Source organism: Molossus molossus, unplaced genomic scaffold, assembly GCF_014108415.1.
Source record: "Molossus molossus isolate mMolMol1 unplaced genomic scaffold, mMolMol1.p scaffold_m16_p_2, whole genome shotgun sequence".
NCBI classification, from domain to species: Eukaryota; Metazoa; Chordata; class Mammalia; order Chiroptera; family Molossidae; genus Molossus; species Molossus molossus.
In genome coordinates this window covers 43,296,350-43,314,139 of record NW_023425355.1, presented here as the reverse complement: position 1 = coordinate 43,314,139, position 17,790 = coordinate 43,296,350, and the positions used below count along the sequence as shown (strand labels likewise).

The 17,790-nt window shown below is 36.8% G+C and overlaps 1 non-coding gene across 1 annotated transcript; it reads right to left on the bottom strand.

Annotated features, from left to right (window-relative positions):
• Positions 1-959: 959 nt before the first annotated feature.
• On the bottom strand, positions 960-1,087 carry LOC118636850. The gene has a single exon (XR_004960815.1). It is a non-coding gene; the product is annotated as a small nucleolar RNA SNORA35 (small nucleolar RNA).
• Positions 1,088-17,790: the final 16,703 nt, after the last annotated feature.

Genomic DNA, 17,790 nt, shown 5'->3' with positions numbered 1-17,790 from the left:
CAATCCCCTAAATAGGGGGGTGGTGGGGAAGAGATAAACCAAGAGCTTATATGCATGTATGCATGAACACTGGACATGGACAACAAACTGGGGACAGGGCAGGGAGGGAGGGGAGGGGGGAATCAGTGGGGGAAAAAGGAGAAACATCTGTAACTTAAATTAATTAAAAAAAAAAAAACACTGGGCTAGGTGCTGCAGTAAGTACTACGATGTATTTGTATATGGAGCTTTTACTTTCAAAGCATTTACAACTTTTTCAACTTAATAAATAAGACAATATAAATGAAAAGAAAAAATGGAAAAGTGGTCATTGCCAAACTGTGTGATAGGAGAGATTTGTGTGGACTTGAGTATTTAAAGGTATTATGAATGAAAGAAGGAGCCAGGAATGGGACTTGAATGTAGATCTACATACATTATAAGAAATTATTGGTAAAGGAATTCTGTCAGTACTAGATTTAAAGAGATTGTTATATAAAGGTAATGAAGAGTCTGGGGAAGGCTCATTTGTCAGGACATTCATAGGACTGTGGGAAAATGAAATACGTAGAAGCCAACATTTTGCAAGGTAATTATATTCTCATTTTTATCACATCAAAAAGATAAAACAACTACTTCATGTCTTACTAACACTTAATGAGTGATTTGCCAGGAAACTTAAATGAATTTATCTAGTAATGAAATCACCATGGAAATCTTAGGCCATTATAGTACTTTCAACCTTGTTTTTTTGTTCTAGGACCTTGAGTCTAAGAAGAGTTAATAATGTAAATTGCTAAGGGCTACATAGCTAGTAGTAATGGTGATGATAATGTAATAATGATGACAATATTTTTTGAGTACCTGCTATAAACCTGATATGGACATAGTCACCTTTATCTAGTACTAGTAGTATTCAGCTGTTTGATTTATCTTTCACTCCCCTCACTTTTCTTAGGCAGGATCACAGGACCCAAAATATATGTACCCACCTGCATGCAGGAGTAGCCCACAGCATGACTCTCCCAGCTTTAGGAGGGATTTGTTTTTGCACTGTTCGATGCCCAGTTGGTCAAGGAGGAGACCGATGGGTCACTTATCAGTGCTGTAGACAGCAGAGGTAGGGTTGGGGCCCCATACTCTGTGTAGAAGAACCATTTTGGAGGAGGCATGAATAAGAGAACTGAAACATCTCAGGACCCATTGTTTCATTTATTTAGCATGGCTACTGTATACGTGAATCAGCTTTGGGGAAGAAAATGTGAGTTTAGAATCAGGCAGGTCTGTGTTTGGAATCCCAGTTCTGTCACTTACTAGCTGTGGAAACTTGGACATTCATTTAAGCCTTCTTGGCCTATGTTTCCTCATATATTGGATGTAATAAATAAGAACTATTTTATTGACTGCTGTGAGAACTAAAAGAAATATCTTTCAGAGTCCAGTCCAGTACCTGGACATTATTAAATGTACAATAAGTAATAGCTGGTATCACAACAAAACAATCCCCCCCCCCCTTGCTAATGGCACTTCTCTTTTAAATTACTATTTGAAAGGAAGTTAGTTAAAAAAAACTTGTTTTTTTTTAGTTAATAATTCTACATTTTTCTACTAGTCTTATCATTTTCCCTTGCAAAAGCCAAGTTGCTTTATATCTAATGTTTTGTGTTGACTTAAGTGTTGAATACAACTATTTAGAATTGCCTAAAGTTTTCTGATGAGAATTTGTACAGATCATTCCCCTTAAATTATGTGAAAGACAGACACACTTTTCCTGTGCATGTGGAAGGAACTCACATTCCCCCAAATGTACAAAACACACCAAAAAACTATCAATTTGATGTGTCCCCGCAATTTTTAATTTGGTTATGATTAAATATCTGAAACCTTAAGTAGCCACTGGAAAATAATCATAACTCCTTTTTTCCTTTTTTGCTTCATGAACTCATTCATAAAATTCTAGGAAGCAAGCACCACTCTAAATGTATAGTGTTTCTAACAAAACAAGCCTCTCTCTATACTCCTAATTTTGGGTTAGCCTTACCAAATGACGGCCACCTGTGTCCTTGGCCATCCTGAAATTCTAAGAATAGTCTATCCTCAAGTGTATAGAACTGGATAATGTTGGATTAATTATTAACTCTTGGTATGTGAATCACCATTATCATCTCACCAGACATGGCTCCTTTGATATAATTAATCAATTAAAAATTAAAACAGTATAATGCATATGCATTGTGAATATTCAATTTTAGGATATAATGGAAACTTTTCTCTAAGTGGTTGTACAATAATGCATAAGAGATCCAGTTGATTTACATTTCCTCAAATGCTTAGTTCTTTCAAAATGTTTAAATTTTATCAATACAATGGGTATAAAATGTTCTATTTCTTTCCTGCCTGCCCTCTCTACATGAGAAAGTTTAATTACTAAAGCTAAGGTTTTAAATGTTTCCTAGGCACTTCAGAGATAACGGAATCAAATACCAAAATTACTTCAGCAAAAGGAAAACCACAGGTGATATTCAAGGCCCTTTTGGCTTAAGGTTTTAAAAAATCAGGAGAAAGAAAACTATTTAAAAATAAGCAGTACCCAATTTAAAATTACCACAAAAAGCTAACTCCAATAATTAAAGTGCATATAGAAGCTTGTCTGTGACTCAAAAAATAACATATTTTCCCACTTAAAATTCTAGTACAATGGCAAATTGAAGAGAAAAATATGAATTAATATTTGTTTCTGTTTTTCCCATAAAGGAGACTCATTTACATACTGTTGGTTAACTAATTAGAGTATAGATACTTTATTGAATGTGCAGACTATTTGGCAGATAGCAATACAAAAGATAGAAAAAACTTGACAAACTCTTTATTAAATATGGGTTTTGATCATTTACATTTTTATTTTAAAAAACCATTCATTTATGAAGTTGTGGTCCCATTTAATTCATCATTCAGAAAAATACATGTTAATTATTACAGTTTTGAAAAGCAGTTGCTGTTTCTCAGAGTAATTGTTTCATATGCAAGTATGATTGCAACAGCCACAATGTTAAATTATAACCTTACTTTCAATATGCATACTCATCAAAGTGTAATTTTGTGGCAAAGACAATTCACCTACAAAAAAATTAGTTAAGGGTCTCACTTTATTAATTGCACTAATTCTCTCCCTGTCTTTGGTGATGTGGCACTATTCTAATTATGTAACCATGTCTGGTAAAATTATGTATTTGTTCAACTTTGATTGCAACAATATCATTTATTACCTTGTGTTTTTGTGGAACACTGAAATTTGAGCGAAGCCTGTCAAGATAAAACTTCCTTAATATAAAGATATGGCTATTTTAAAATCCCTGCTTTTCTTAGGCATAAGATAGATACTACTTAAATACAGCTCCTAAAAGGAGAACTTTTGAAGTTATTCTTTTTTTAACTCACGTTATTTAATATTCATATCAATTTTTTAATATGCCAAGCACTAAAAAACATTTCTGCTGAAAAGTCACTTACTATCATTATAAAATTTTGATATTATAAGTCATGGCTAATTGATTCAGACCATGAACTAAAACTATTTTCACAAGCCAATAGATATTCGAATTTTTACTTTCATTCTTCATTGCTGTGAGGGTAAGCTTCTGGGTGCTGCATTCTTTAAGGGGCAGGTTTATACAAGCTTTACTTTCAGATTGACACTATGATCTAATGATAAGGTACTCTGTCCATGGTCAATATAGACTTTTTACATGTATGATAGAAAAACAAAATGTCTTTCTTGTGCTTACTTTTACTATATCATCAAAAAATATCAACCAGCAAATATTTTTGGAGTGCCTACCATGTTAAAGGTACTTATGTGAGTGCATAGACGGGGTGTAAAATGACAAATAGAGTGCTTAATAAGATAGAAGAGATAATAATGACAAATATATATATACAATTCATCCCAATTTATAAGCTTACTTCCTGAAGAATCTCCTGAAATGCAGGCATCATTGATTCCTCCCCTCTTTGTGCCTATATAATCCTATTGCTCAGAACACACTATTTGGATTTTTATAACATTCTGCCCTTCTGTTTCAGTTTTATTTTATGTTAATTAATCTTATCTCACTAATAAGATTATGAGAAACCTGAGAGGTTAGATCCAAAAGTTATTTGCAACCTCAGTAATTCCTGGAATAGTGCTGATCACATAATAGTTCTCTATACTTATTTTGGTTAATTAATCTAATATTCAATATTCATTTTTTATTATATCCTCCAGAAACACAAATGAAAGAAAAAAAATGAAATTCAGTGTATCACTTCCCCATTCTACCATGTTGTCTAGACCTGCTGTTTCCACTTCCTTACATCTCAACCCTCTCCAACCTGACTTGTCTACACTGCTATACTCTCATCAAGATTACCAATGTCTCACATGGTAGCAAAACCAATGAACAGTTTTTTGATCATATAAATTAAAGTTCTGGCAGAAAATAGAATTTACTTTATAAACCAATTTCTTATAAACCTAAAAACTCAATTCCACAGGAAAAAATAATCAGGTCTTTTTTAAATCTGTGAGTTATAATACCCTCCACCAAATTCTTTTCTAGAGTTGGAACAAACTGTAGAACAAATGGGTTTGATTATCTTATCCTTACCCAAAAAATAATGTACTTTCTAGCTCTGCCTTTGTTTAAAAAATTTGAGGAAGACACAAAAATATCAGGTTTCTTTGGGATACTAGAGATACTTGGCCATTTTTAGTTCCTTTCAGAATCAGAGGTCACTGTTTAGCCAATAACATAAAGATCTGTTTGTTAATGGAAAATTTGGCACCCCTTTAAAGGCAAAAGGAGTGACATAAGTTATTAAAATGAATATTAAGTGGGAGCGAAAGCATCAAGGAGCAAACATTGCAAATAAGGTGTGGTAGAATAAAATGTTACCAAAATAAATTTTAAATATAAATTTAAAATAAAATCTAATAATGACTAATTCATTTGTGCTTTTTGTTTGTTTGTTTGTTTGTTTTTGTTAATCCTCAAGGATATATTTTCATTTCACTGACTTTTTTAGATAGAGTGAAAGGGTAGCATTGAAGGGTGGGAGGGAGGGACAGAGAGAGAGAGAGAGAGAGAGATGTTTGGTTGCCTCCTGCATGACTCCAACCAAGATCAGGAATAAACCTGAAATTCATGTCGGTGCCCTTGACAGGAATCAAACCGCTCTAACCGCTACACCAAACCTGCCAAGGCTAATTTACACTTTTATATTCAGGGTAACATGATATGTTCTGTTAAAATGAACTTACAGATATAAGTTATTGCTTATTTAAATAAATCTTTCTTTGCAGAAATCTTAAGATATAAAAATAATAAGTAATGATGGAAATGAGTCTTTCATTCACTCTTTCATCCATCATTTACTGAACACATTTATGGGCACTTCCATACTGCCAATAAACATTGCTTCAACTACTAGAAGATAACTTTGAACTGGGCCACAAATATTCTAAATGAATTATAATATTTTAATATCATTATGAACAATACTATTTTGTTAAATATAAGAATACTTAAAGAACATCTGTTTAAGTCCTTAAAGATAAAAACTATAGTAAATTATAGATGGAGCAGAAAAAACTCAGAAACTTTGAAGTATGTGCTGAGAATTTCAGCCATAATTTCTTTTACCTTCCTGTTTCCATGCACTTAAGCCAATCATTTTTTTCTATTCAAGCATTGTTTTCTGAAGTTAAACTGTCAAGTTCACTACCCAGACGCATGCCATTAAATAATAGAAAGTGTCAATATACACTATCTTATTTTGCCTTATTAAAAAAGTGAATGTGAAAATGGAGGTGGAGTCAACGGAAGCTACACAGACAATCACTAACAAGAACGGGAATTACAACTAAAATAAAGACAAATCCTTGGAAAAAAGCAGCAGAAAGGCAGCAGGACAGGACCATATAACCAGGGACACTGGTAAGATCTGTGGAGGTACAAGATGGAGAGTAGGGGGCTGGGAGGCTAGGGACAGCAGCAGTCTAAGTGGTGAACACTGTCTTTGGGGAATAAAGATCAAGCCCACTCCACAGTGCATAGAGACTGGACAGAGTGCTATAATAGCCACAGCCACTCACCTAGAGGCTACGGCAGAGAGAGAGAGCAAACTGGGCTGGAATTCGGTGGGGACACCCAGGATTTGGAGGGCACTCAGAATTTTGCTGAGTTGCATCCACAAAGGACGATGGCCAGTGTGCACTTTCCCAGAGCTGTGGGAAAAAGCAGGAGCCCCCCCCCCCCCCCCCACGGAGATTCAGCCTTTTCCAGGTTAGGCAAATAAGTGAAAATTGAGGCTCATTAACAACCAGCATCTATCCCACCTTCTGGAAATCCTCCTATGCAGAACACTAGGGCTACATTGCAAGGCACTGAATGACTGAGACTACTAGCCACCAGGAAAAAGCTAGAGGATAACTGAACCTTTCCTGGTTTGCAATCTACCCAGGAAAGTAAGACATAACAGTGTGTTTAACCCACAAGGCCTCATTCCAACCCAGTAGAGGAAGCCACAAAGAGGAGAATAACAATACCCACAGAGAAAATTTGGCAGTCTCCAAAACCCACTGAAATAGCCAAAATGGTGAAACAAAGAAACAAATCCCAAATGAAAGAATAAGAAAACTCTATCAAAGATGAAGTCAGTAAAATGCAGGTAAGCAAATTATGAGAGGTAGAGTTCAGAGCCATGATCGTGAGGAAGTTCAACAGCATGAGTAAGGACATCAGCACCATGAGTAAAGATATAGAAATATTGAATACCAACTAAGTGGAAATAAAGAATGTCATAGCAGAAACAAAGAACACATTGGAAGGACTAACCAGCAGAGTACAGGAAGCTGAGGACTGAATCAGTAAATTAGAAGACAGGGTAGAAAAATCAACCAATCAGAAAACCAAAAGGAAAAAACAATTCAAAAACAGGAAGATAGGTTAAGAGAATTGTGGGACAACTGGAAAGTAATAACCATGGTAAACATAGGAATTCACAGAGGAAGAAAATAGGCAAGGTTTAGAGAATATATTTGAAGAAATACTGACAGAAAACATTCCTAACGTGGTGAAGGAAGAAGGCATTAAAGTTCAAGAGGCACAGAGAGCCCCAAGTAAGAAGAACCTAAACAGGCCCACATTAACACACACAATAATTAAAAAACAGAGAGAATTTTAAAAGCAGCAAGAGATAAGCAGTAGGTTACCTACAAAGGAAACTATATAAGGCTCTCAGCTGACTTCTGAACTGAAACACTACAGGCCAGAAGGGAGTGACATGAAGTAATCAAAGCCATGAAAAACAAGGATCGGAATCCAAGACTACTCTATCAAGCAAGGCTATCATTCAAAATAGAAGGTAAGAGAAGAAAAATGGCGGCGGAGTGAACGGAAGCTACACAGACCAACTCCCAGAACCAAACTGGAATTACAACTATAACACAGACAAATTGATGGGAAAAAGCAACAGAAAAGCAGCTTGCGAGGACCATATAACAAGGGACACTGACTCGATCCTGGTAGGCTGGCGAAGGCGCGAGACGGGGCTGGGAGCACACGGTCGGCAGCTCGGCAGTGGCCTTAGCTGGGAGCGGCGCCCACAGGTTACACTCCCAGGTGGCTGCACGATGCAGAGCCAGGACAGAGGCTAAAACAGCCGCAGCCACTCACCTTGGGCTCCGGCAGAGGGAGGGCAGACTGGACTGGAACTGTCTTAGGAAACTCGGGACTTGGAGGGCACACAGAGCTTTTGCTGAGTGCAGGCACCCAGGATGGTGGCCATATTGCTACTTCCCAGGGCTCTGAGGAGAGGCAGCAGACCCTCCCTAGGAGATCCAAACCCACCCTGTGGGCCATTGATGTGCTAATTGAGGCTCACTAACAACCAGCATCTGCCCCAACCTCGGGAAACCACTGTGTTCTGAGCACCTGAGGGAGTTTTTCAATAAACTGACAATCCAAAACTCATCAAGTAACCTCGACTGCTAGCCTCCAGGCAAAAAGCTAGAGGATAACAGTACCTTTCCTGGGCTAGCAACTTTAACCAGGAAAGTTAGACTTGACAGTGATGTTTAACGTGGGTCCTCCCTCGCTCATCTAAACACAGGAGAGGGAGCCACAAACAGCAGAACACCAACATCGAAGGGAAAACTTGACAGACTCCAAAGCCCACAGTGATAGCCAAAATTGTGAAACACAGAAACAGAAGCCAAATGGAAGAGCAAGAGACCTCCACCGAAGATGAGATCAATGTGGAGCAATTAGGCATGTTAACAGAGTTAGAATTCAGAACCATCACCTTGAAGAAGCTGAACAGCATGAGTAAAGACATAGAGACACTGAAAATAAGCCAATTGGAAATTAAAAACCATCAAGAAGAGATAAAAAAATGACACATCAGAAATGAAAAACACATTGGAAGGTTTAAAAAGCAGAGTACAGGAAGCTGAGGACTGGATCAGTGAATTAGAAGACAGGGTAGAAAAAATCAACCAATCAGAAAACGAAAAGGAAAAAACTATTAAAAAACAAGAAGACAGCTTAAGAGAACTGTGGGACAACTGGAAACGTAATAATATTCGCATCATAGGAGTCCCCGAAGAAGAAGAAAATGAGCAAGGGATAGAGAATATATTCAAAAAAATAGTGACAGAAAACTTCCCTAATGTGGTGAAGGAAGAAGGCATTCAAGTTCAAGAAGCACAGAGAGTCCCAAGTAAGAAGAACCCAAACAGGCCCACACCAAGACACATAGTAATTACAATGCCACAAATTAAAGAGAATCGTAAAAGCAGCAAGAGAAAAGCAAAAGGTTACCTACAAAGGAAACCCCATAAGGCTCTCAGCTGACTTCCCACAAGAAACACTACAGGCCAGAAGGAAATGGCATGAAGTAATCAAAGTCATGAAAAACAAGAATCTGAATCCAAGACTACTCTACCCAGCAAGGCTATCATCAAAATAGAAGGTCAAATAAAGAGCTTCCCAGACAAAAAAAGGCTAAGGGAATACATTAGCACCAAACCAGCACTGCAAGAAATGTTAAAAGGACTGCTGTAATTAGCAGTAGAGATGGGAAGAAAAATAGAACCACACTAAACAAAACTGGCAATAAATATGTACATATCAATAATCACCTTAAATGTAAATGGATTGAAAGCTCCAATAAAGAGACACAGATTAGCTGATAAGAAAGCATGACTCATCTATATGTTGCTTCCAAGAGACCCACCTCACAACAAAAGACTCACAAAGGTTGAAAGTGAAGGGATGGAAAAAAAATTTCCAAGCAAATGGGAAGCAAAAAAAAGCTGGTGTAGCAATTCTCATATCTGATAAAATAGATTTCAAAATGAAGGCCATAACTAGAGACAAAGAAGGCCACTACATAATATTGAAAGGGTCTATCCAACAGGAAGATATAACCTTGATGAACATATATGCACCCAATACAGGAGCACCAAAATACATTAAAAATCTTCTGGAGGACTTCCAAGGAGAAATCGACAACGATACAATCATAGCAGGGGACTTCAACACCCCGTTGACAGCACTGGATAGATCCTCTAGGCAAAAAATTAGCAAGGAAACAGAGAGTCTAAATGAAGCACTAGACCAAATGGATTTAATAGATATCTACATAGAATTACACCCAAAAACAACAGAGCACACATTCCTCTCAAGTGCACATGGGACATTCTCAAAGATAGACCACATGATAGGACACACTAAATCTCTACAAGTTCAAGAAGATTGAAATCATATCAATCATCTTCTCAGATCACAATGGCATGAAACTAGAAATCAATTGCAGCAAGAACATGCAAAGACATTTCAACACATGGACGCTAAATAGCATGTTATTAAACAATGAATGGGTCACCGGGGAAATCAAGGAAGAAATTAAAAACTTCCTGGAAAACAATCTAAATGAACACACAACAACACAAAATCTATGGGATGCAGCGAAAGCAGTTCTGAGAGGAAATTTCATAGCACTACAGGCCTACCTCAAGAAATAAGAAAAATTTCTAATTGACTGTCTAACCTAACAACTTAAAGAATTAGAAAGCAAACAAAAAGAAAACCCCAGAGCAAGTAGAAGGAAGGAAATAGTAAAGATCATAGCAGAAATAAAGGACATAGAGTCCAAAAAAAATTCAAAAGATGAATGAAACAAAGAGCTGGTTTTTTGAAAAGATAAACAAGATTGATGGAACCTTAGCTAGACTCACCAAAAAACAAAGAGAGAGAACCCAAATACACAAAATCAGAAGTGAAAACTGAGAAGTAACAACCAACACCACGGAAATACAAAAGATTGTTAACAACTACTATGAACAACTATATGGCAACAAATTCAACAATCTAAGTGAAATGGACAAATTTCTAGAAACACACAGTCTCCCAAAACTATTCTCGGAAGAGATAGAAAACTTGAACAGACCAATAACAACTAAGGAAATTGAAGATGTAATCAAGACTCTCCCAGCAAACAAAAGCCCAGGCCCAGATGGCTTCATGGGGGAGTTTTACTGAACATTAAAAGAAGAACTAACACCCATTCTCCTCAAACTATTTTAAAAAATTCAAGAAAAAGGAAGACTTCCAACCACATTCTATGAGGCCAGCATAATTCTAATTCCAAAACCAGAAAAAGACACTACAAAGAAAGAAAACTACAGGCCAATATCCCTGATGAACATAGATACCAAAATCCTGAACAAAATATTAGCAAATCGGATCCAGAAATACATCAAAAAAATTATTCACCATGACCAAGTGGGATTCATTCCAGGGATACAAGGCTGGTACAATATTTGCAAATCAATAAACGTGATACACCACATAAACAAAATGAAGAATAAAAACCACATGATCATATCGAAAGATGCTGAAAAAGCATTCGACAAAATCCAGCATCCATTTCTGATAAAAACGCTCAGCAATGTAGGAATACAGGGATCATATCTCGACATAATAAAGGCCATATATGAAAGACCTACAGCCAACATCATACTCAATGGACAGAAACTAAAAACATTTCCATTAAGAAGAGGAACAAGACAGGGATGTCCACTTTCACCACTCTTATTTAACATTGTACTGGAAGTCTTAGCCACAGCAATCAGACATGAAGAAAAAATAAAAGGGTTCCAAATTGGAAAGGAGGAAATGAAACTGTCATTATTTGCAGATGACATGATATTATACATAGAAAACCCTAAAGACTCTATCAAAAATCTACTAGACTTAATAAATAAATTTGGCAAAGTAGCAGGATACAAAATTAACGTCAAGAAATCGACAGCATTCTTGTACACCAATGATGAACTCACAGAAAGAGAAACTGAAAAAACAATCCCATTTACCATCGTGCCAAAAAAATTAAGATACCTAGGAATAAACTTAACCATAGAAGGACCTATTTGCAGGAAACTACAGGTCATTGAAAAAAGAAATAGAGGAAGACATAAAAAAGTGGAAGCACATTCCCTGTTCATGGATTGGAAGAATTAACATCATTAAAATGTCCATACTACACAAAGCAATCTATAGATTCAATGCAATCCCAAACAAAATACCAACGACATATTTCATAGAACTAGAACAAATACTTCAAAAGTTCATATGGAACCAAAAAAGATCCCGAATAGCAATCTTGAAAAAGAAGGATCAAAGTAGGTGGGATCACAATACCAGATATCAGGTTATACTACAAAGCGACAGTAACCAAAACAGCCTGGTACTGGCATAAGTACAGGCATATAAACCAGTGGCAGAGAACTGAAAACCCAGAAATGGACCCAAGGCCATATGCTCAATTAATATTTGACAAAGGTGGCAAGAGCATACAGTGGGGTAAAGACAGCCTCTTTAATAAATGGTGTTGGGAAAATTGGACAGCTACATGCAAAAAAAATGAAACTAGACCATCAACTTACACCATACACAGAAATAAACTCAAAATGGATAAAAGACTTAAATGTGACCTGTGAATCCATAAAAATTCTAGTAGAAAATATAGACAACAAAATTTCGGATATCATACGGAGCAGAATTTTCATTGATACATCACCTAAGGCAACAGAAACAAAGGAAAAAATGAACACATGGAATTACATCAAACTAAAAAGTTTCTGCACAGCAAAAGAAACAATCATCAAAATGGAAAGGCAACCCACTGTATGGGAGAACATCATTGCTAATGATGTATCAGATAAGGGGTTAATTTCCAATATATATAGTGCTCATACAACTCAACAAAAGGAAGACAAAGAACCCAATTAAAAAATGGGCAGAGGATCTGAATAGATACCTCTCCAAACAGGACATACAAATGGCCAAGAGACATATGAAGAAATGCTCAACATCACTAATCATCAGAGAGATGCAAATTTAAACAACAATGAGGTATCACCTCACACCTGTCAGAATGGCCGCCATCAACCAATCATCAAACAACAAGTGTTGGTGAGGGTGTGGAGAAAAGGAGACTAATACACTGCTGATGGGAATGCAGAGTGGTGCAGCCGCTGTGGAAAACAATATGGTGTTACCTCAAAAAATTAAAAATTGAACTTCCATGTGACCCAGTGATCCCACTTCTAGGAATATACCTTAAGAAGCCTGAAACACCAATCAGGAAGAATATATGTACCCCCATGTTCATAGCAGCACTAGTTACAATAGCTAAGATCTGGAAACTGCCCAAGTGTCCATCAGTAGACGAATGGATAAAAAAGCTGTGGTACATATACACAATGGAGTACTATGCAGCGGTAAGAAAGATAGATCTCTTATCCTTTGAGACGACATGGAGGGACCTGGAAAGTATTATCCTAAGTGAAAGAAGCCAAACAGAAAAAGACAAATTCCACTTGATCTCACTTATACACAAAATATAATGAACATAACAGTCTGAGGAATACAGTAGACCCAGACACATGGAAGTAGGGCACAGACTGACATCCCTCAGAAGAGGGGATGCGGGGGTTGAAAGAGATAAACCACAGAACTTATATGCATGTATGCATGACCAATGGACATGGACAAGTAAGCCGGGGACGGGGCGGGGTTGGGTGGGGAGGGGGTTGCCAGTGAGGTAAAAAAAGGTGAAATATCTGTAAGAAAAAAATAAATAAAAATTAAAACAAAAATAGAAGGTGAAATAAAGAGATTTCCAGACCAGGAAAAAAAGGCCAAGGGAATATATTAACACCAAACCAGCACTGCAATATATGCTGAAAGGACTGCTATAATTATTACAAGAAATTGGAAGAAAAATAGAACCACACTAAACAAAAATGGCAATCAATAAGTACATATCAATAATCACCTTAAATGTGAATGGTTTAAATGCTCTGTTAAAAAAACACAGAGTAGCTGACTGGATAAGAAAGCATGACTCTCACCCTGGCCGGTTTGGCTCAGCGGTTAGAGCGTCGCCCTGCAGTCCCGAGAGACCGGGGTTCGGTTCCCGCTAAGGGCATGTACCTCGGTTGCAGTTTGTCCCCGGCCCTGGTTGGTCGTGCGGGTGGCAGTCACTCGATGTGTCCCTTTCACTTCGATGTTTCTCTCTCTCTTCCTCTCTCCCCCTCCCACTCTACCTGAACAAAAAAAAAAATAGAAAAATGTCCTCAGGTGAGGGTAAAAAAAAAAAAGAAAGCATGACTCTCAAATATGTTGTTTACAAGAAACCAACATCACAAAAAAAGACTCAAGTAGGTTGAAAGTGAAGGGATGGATAAAAATATTTCAAGCAAATGGAAAGGGAAAAAGAAGCTGCGGTAGCAATACACATATCTGATAAAGTAGATTTCAAAATGAATACCAGATCTAGAGACAAAGAAGGCCACTACATACTATTGAAAGGATCTAGCCAACAGGAAGATATAACCTTGGTAAACATATATGCACCCAATATAGGAGCACACACATACATTAAAAATCTTCTGGAGGACTTCAAAGGAGAAATCAACAGCAGTACAATCATAGCAGGGAACTTCAACACCCTACAGACATCACTGGATAGATCATCTAGACAAAAAAAATTAACAAGGAAACACAGACTCTAAATGCAGTGCTACATCAAATGGATTCCATAAATATCTACAGAGAATTACACCCCAAAACTGCAGAATTTACATTTTTCTCAAATGCCCATGTGACATTCTCAATTATGAACCACATGTTAGGGCACAAACTAAGTCTCTACAAGTTCAAGAAGATTGAAAGCATATCAAGCCTCTTCTCAGATCACAATGGCATGAAACTAAAAATCAATTGCAACAAGAACATGCAAAGACATCTGAAAACATAGAGGCTAAATAGCATGTTGTTAAACAATGAATGGGTTACCATGGAGATCAACAAAGAAATTAAAAACTTCCTGGAAACCAATGAAATGAACACACAAGAATATAAAATCTATGGGATGCAGTATAAGCAGTTCTGACAGGGAAGTTCATAGCACTACAGGCCTACCTCAAGAAGCAAGAAAAATTTCAATAGATTATCTAATCTGACAATTTAAAGAACTAGAAAGCAAACATAAAAAAAAAAAAAACAAAGCAAGTAGAAGAAAAGAAATAGTAAAAATCAGAGCAGAAATAAATGACATGGAGACCAAAAGCATAATTCAAAGGATCAATGAAACAAAGAGCTGGTTCTATGAAAAGATAGACAAGATTGATGGACCCTTAACTAGACTCACCAAGAAACAAAGAGAGAGAATTCAAATACACAAAATCAGAAATGAAAGAGGAGAAGTAACAACGGATACTACAGAAATACAAAGGATTGTTAACAAATATGATGAACAATTATACGGTAACAATTTCCACAATCTAAGCGAAATGGACAAATTTCTAGAAACACATAGTCTCCCAAAACTGAACCAGGAAGAGATAGAAAACTTGAACAGACCAATAACCACAAAAGAAATTGAAGATGTAATCAAGACTCTCCCAGCAAACAAAAGCCGAGGCCTGGATGGCTTTATGGAGAAATTTTACGGAACATTCAAGGAACAACTAACATCCATTCTCCTAAAACTATTTTAAAAAATTCAAGAATAAGGACTTCCAAACTCATTTTATGAGGCCAGCATAATTCTAATTCCAAAACCAGAAAAACACACTACAAAGAAAGAAAACTACAGGCCAATATTCCTGATGAACACAGTAGCAGTACTGCACAAAATACTAGCAAATCGAATCCAGCCATACATCAAAAAAATTATTCACCATGACCAAGTGGGATTCATGCCAGGGATACAAGGCTGATACAATATTTGTAAATCAATAAATGTGATACACCGCATAAACAAAATGGAAGATAAAAATTATATTATCATATCAATAGACGCTGAAAATCATTCGCCAAAATACAGCATCCATTTCTGATAAAAACTCTCAGCAAGCTGGGAATAGAGGGATCATATCTCGACATCATACGCAGTAGAATTTTCACTGATACATCACCTCAGGCAACAGAAACAAAGAAGAAAATGAACACATAGGACTACATCAAACTCAAATGCTTCTGCAGAGCAAAAGAAACAACCACCGAAATGGAGAGGTAATCCACTCTATGGGAGGGTATAATTGCTAGCGATACATCAGATACAGGGTTAATTTCCAATATATATCAGGTGCTCATATAGTTCAACAAAATGAAGACAAGAACCCAATTAAAAAATGGGCAGAACAAAATAGATAAATCTCTAAACAGGACATACAAATGGCTTAGAGACATATGAAGAAATGCTCAACAACACTAATCATCAGAGAGATGCATATTAAAACAACGATGAGCTATCACCTCACACCTGTCAGAATGGCCACCATCAACAAATCATCATACAACAAGTGTTAGCAAGAGTGTGGAGAAAAGGGGACTCTAGTACACTGCTGGTGGGAATGTAGCCTGGTGCAGCCACGATGGGAAGCAATATGGTGTTACCTCAAAAAATTAAAAATTGAACTGTCATTTGACCCAATGATCCCACTTCTAGGAATACACCCTAAGAAGCCTGAAACACCAATCAGAAAGAATATATGTACTCCCATGTTTGTAGCAGCACTATTTACAATAGCTAAGATCTGGAAAGAGCCAAAATGTGCATTAATAGACAAATGGATAAAAAACCTGTGGTACATATACACAATGGAGTGCTATGCGGCTGTAAGAAAGAAAGATCTCTTATCCTTTGAGACAACATGGAGGGACCTGGAAAGTATTATCCTAAGTGAAATAAACCAAACAGAGATAGACAAGTATAATATCATCTCACTTATTTGTGGAATATAATGAACTTAACAGTCTGAGGAATGGGGTAGTCCCAGAGACATGGAAGTGTGGTACAGACAGACAATCCCCAGGAGAGGGGGTGGTGGGGGAGACAAAAACCACAGAACTTTTATGCATGTTTTCATGAACAATGGACATGGACAACAAAGCTGGGGACAGGGCATGGAGTGAGGGGGAGGAGGGTGTCAATGGGGGGAAAAAGGAGAAATATCTGTTACAAAAATAAATTAATTAATTAAAAAAGAAAAATGCCCTGGCCGGTTTGGCTCAGTGGTTGGAGCGTTGGCCTGCAGACCAGAGAGGTGGGGGAGAGATAAATCACAGAACTTATATGCATGTGTGCATGAACAGTGGACATGGATAACAATCTGGGGAAAGGGCAGGGAGGGAGGGGGAGGGGGGAATCAGTGGGGGAAAAAGGAGAAACTTCGGTAACAAAAATTAATTAATAAAAAAATTAATTAATTAAAAAATTAATTAAAAAAGAAAAAGTAAACCTAAAAAAAAGAAACAAAAGAAAAATGGGTGTCAAAGCTATAGAAATAAAAATGTATTATGGTAGATCAGTAGAGTGTTCAGAAATAGATCTACACATTTGTCTTTAATAAATTATATTTGAAAAGAAAAAATAAAATTAAATAAAAAGAAAAAAAGCATTCTTCAAGGTTTTGACATTTACTCTCTTTAACGTGCCAGAAAGTTTAATTGGTAGCTTCATGTAATCCCTCTGACAATCTCATTTTAATTTTTTTAAAAATATTTTTTATTGATTTTTGGAGAGAGAAAGGGAGAGGGAGAGAGAGAAAAGAGAGGGAAAAAAAAAACATTAATATTAGATCAGAACATGGATCAACTTCCTCCTACATGCCCACCACCTGAGTTGAGCCTGTAAACCTGGTTTGTGCCCTGACTGGGAATCAAACCAGCAAACTTGTTGCAGGCGACGAGGCCCATCAACTGAGATACACCAGCCAGAGCTGACAATTGTGTTTAGTCCTGACTTCCATGTTATGATTGCTGTAAATAAGGCTTTGAGGAGTTAAGTAAATGGCAATAATACTAATGACAATAATAGCAAGAAGACAATAATGCCTAACTTCTGTTTAGTGTCTGATATGTACTTTGTAACAATGGACAAAATACTTGATTACCTTGCTCTGCCTACCTTTGTGGTACTCATTTCACTTTTTTTCAGTGAATTTTCAAAACCTGATCATTAAAATAAATGCTTCCACAAAGCTTTCACCTAAGAATAGTCTGCAGTCATTTGCAGAAAGTCCCTTCCTTTCAAATGTATTTTCTCCTGTTTCATTTTTGTTTTTTTAAAACTTATCTTGATTGTCGAATGCATTACAGATATCCCCTCTTTATCCCTCATTGACCCCTTCTCCCCAAACCCCCCTCACCTTCCCCACACTATTGTTTGTGTCCATTGGTTATGCATATATGC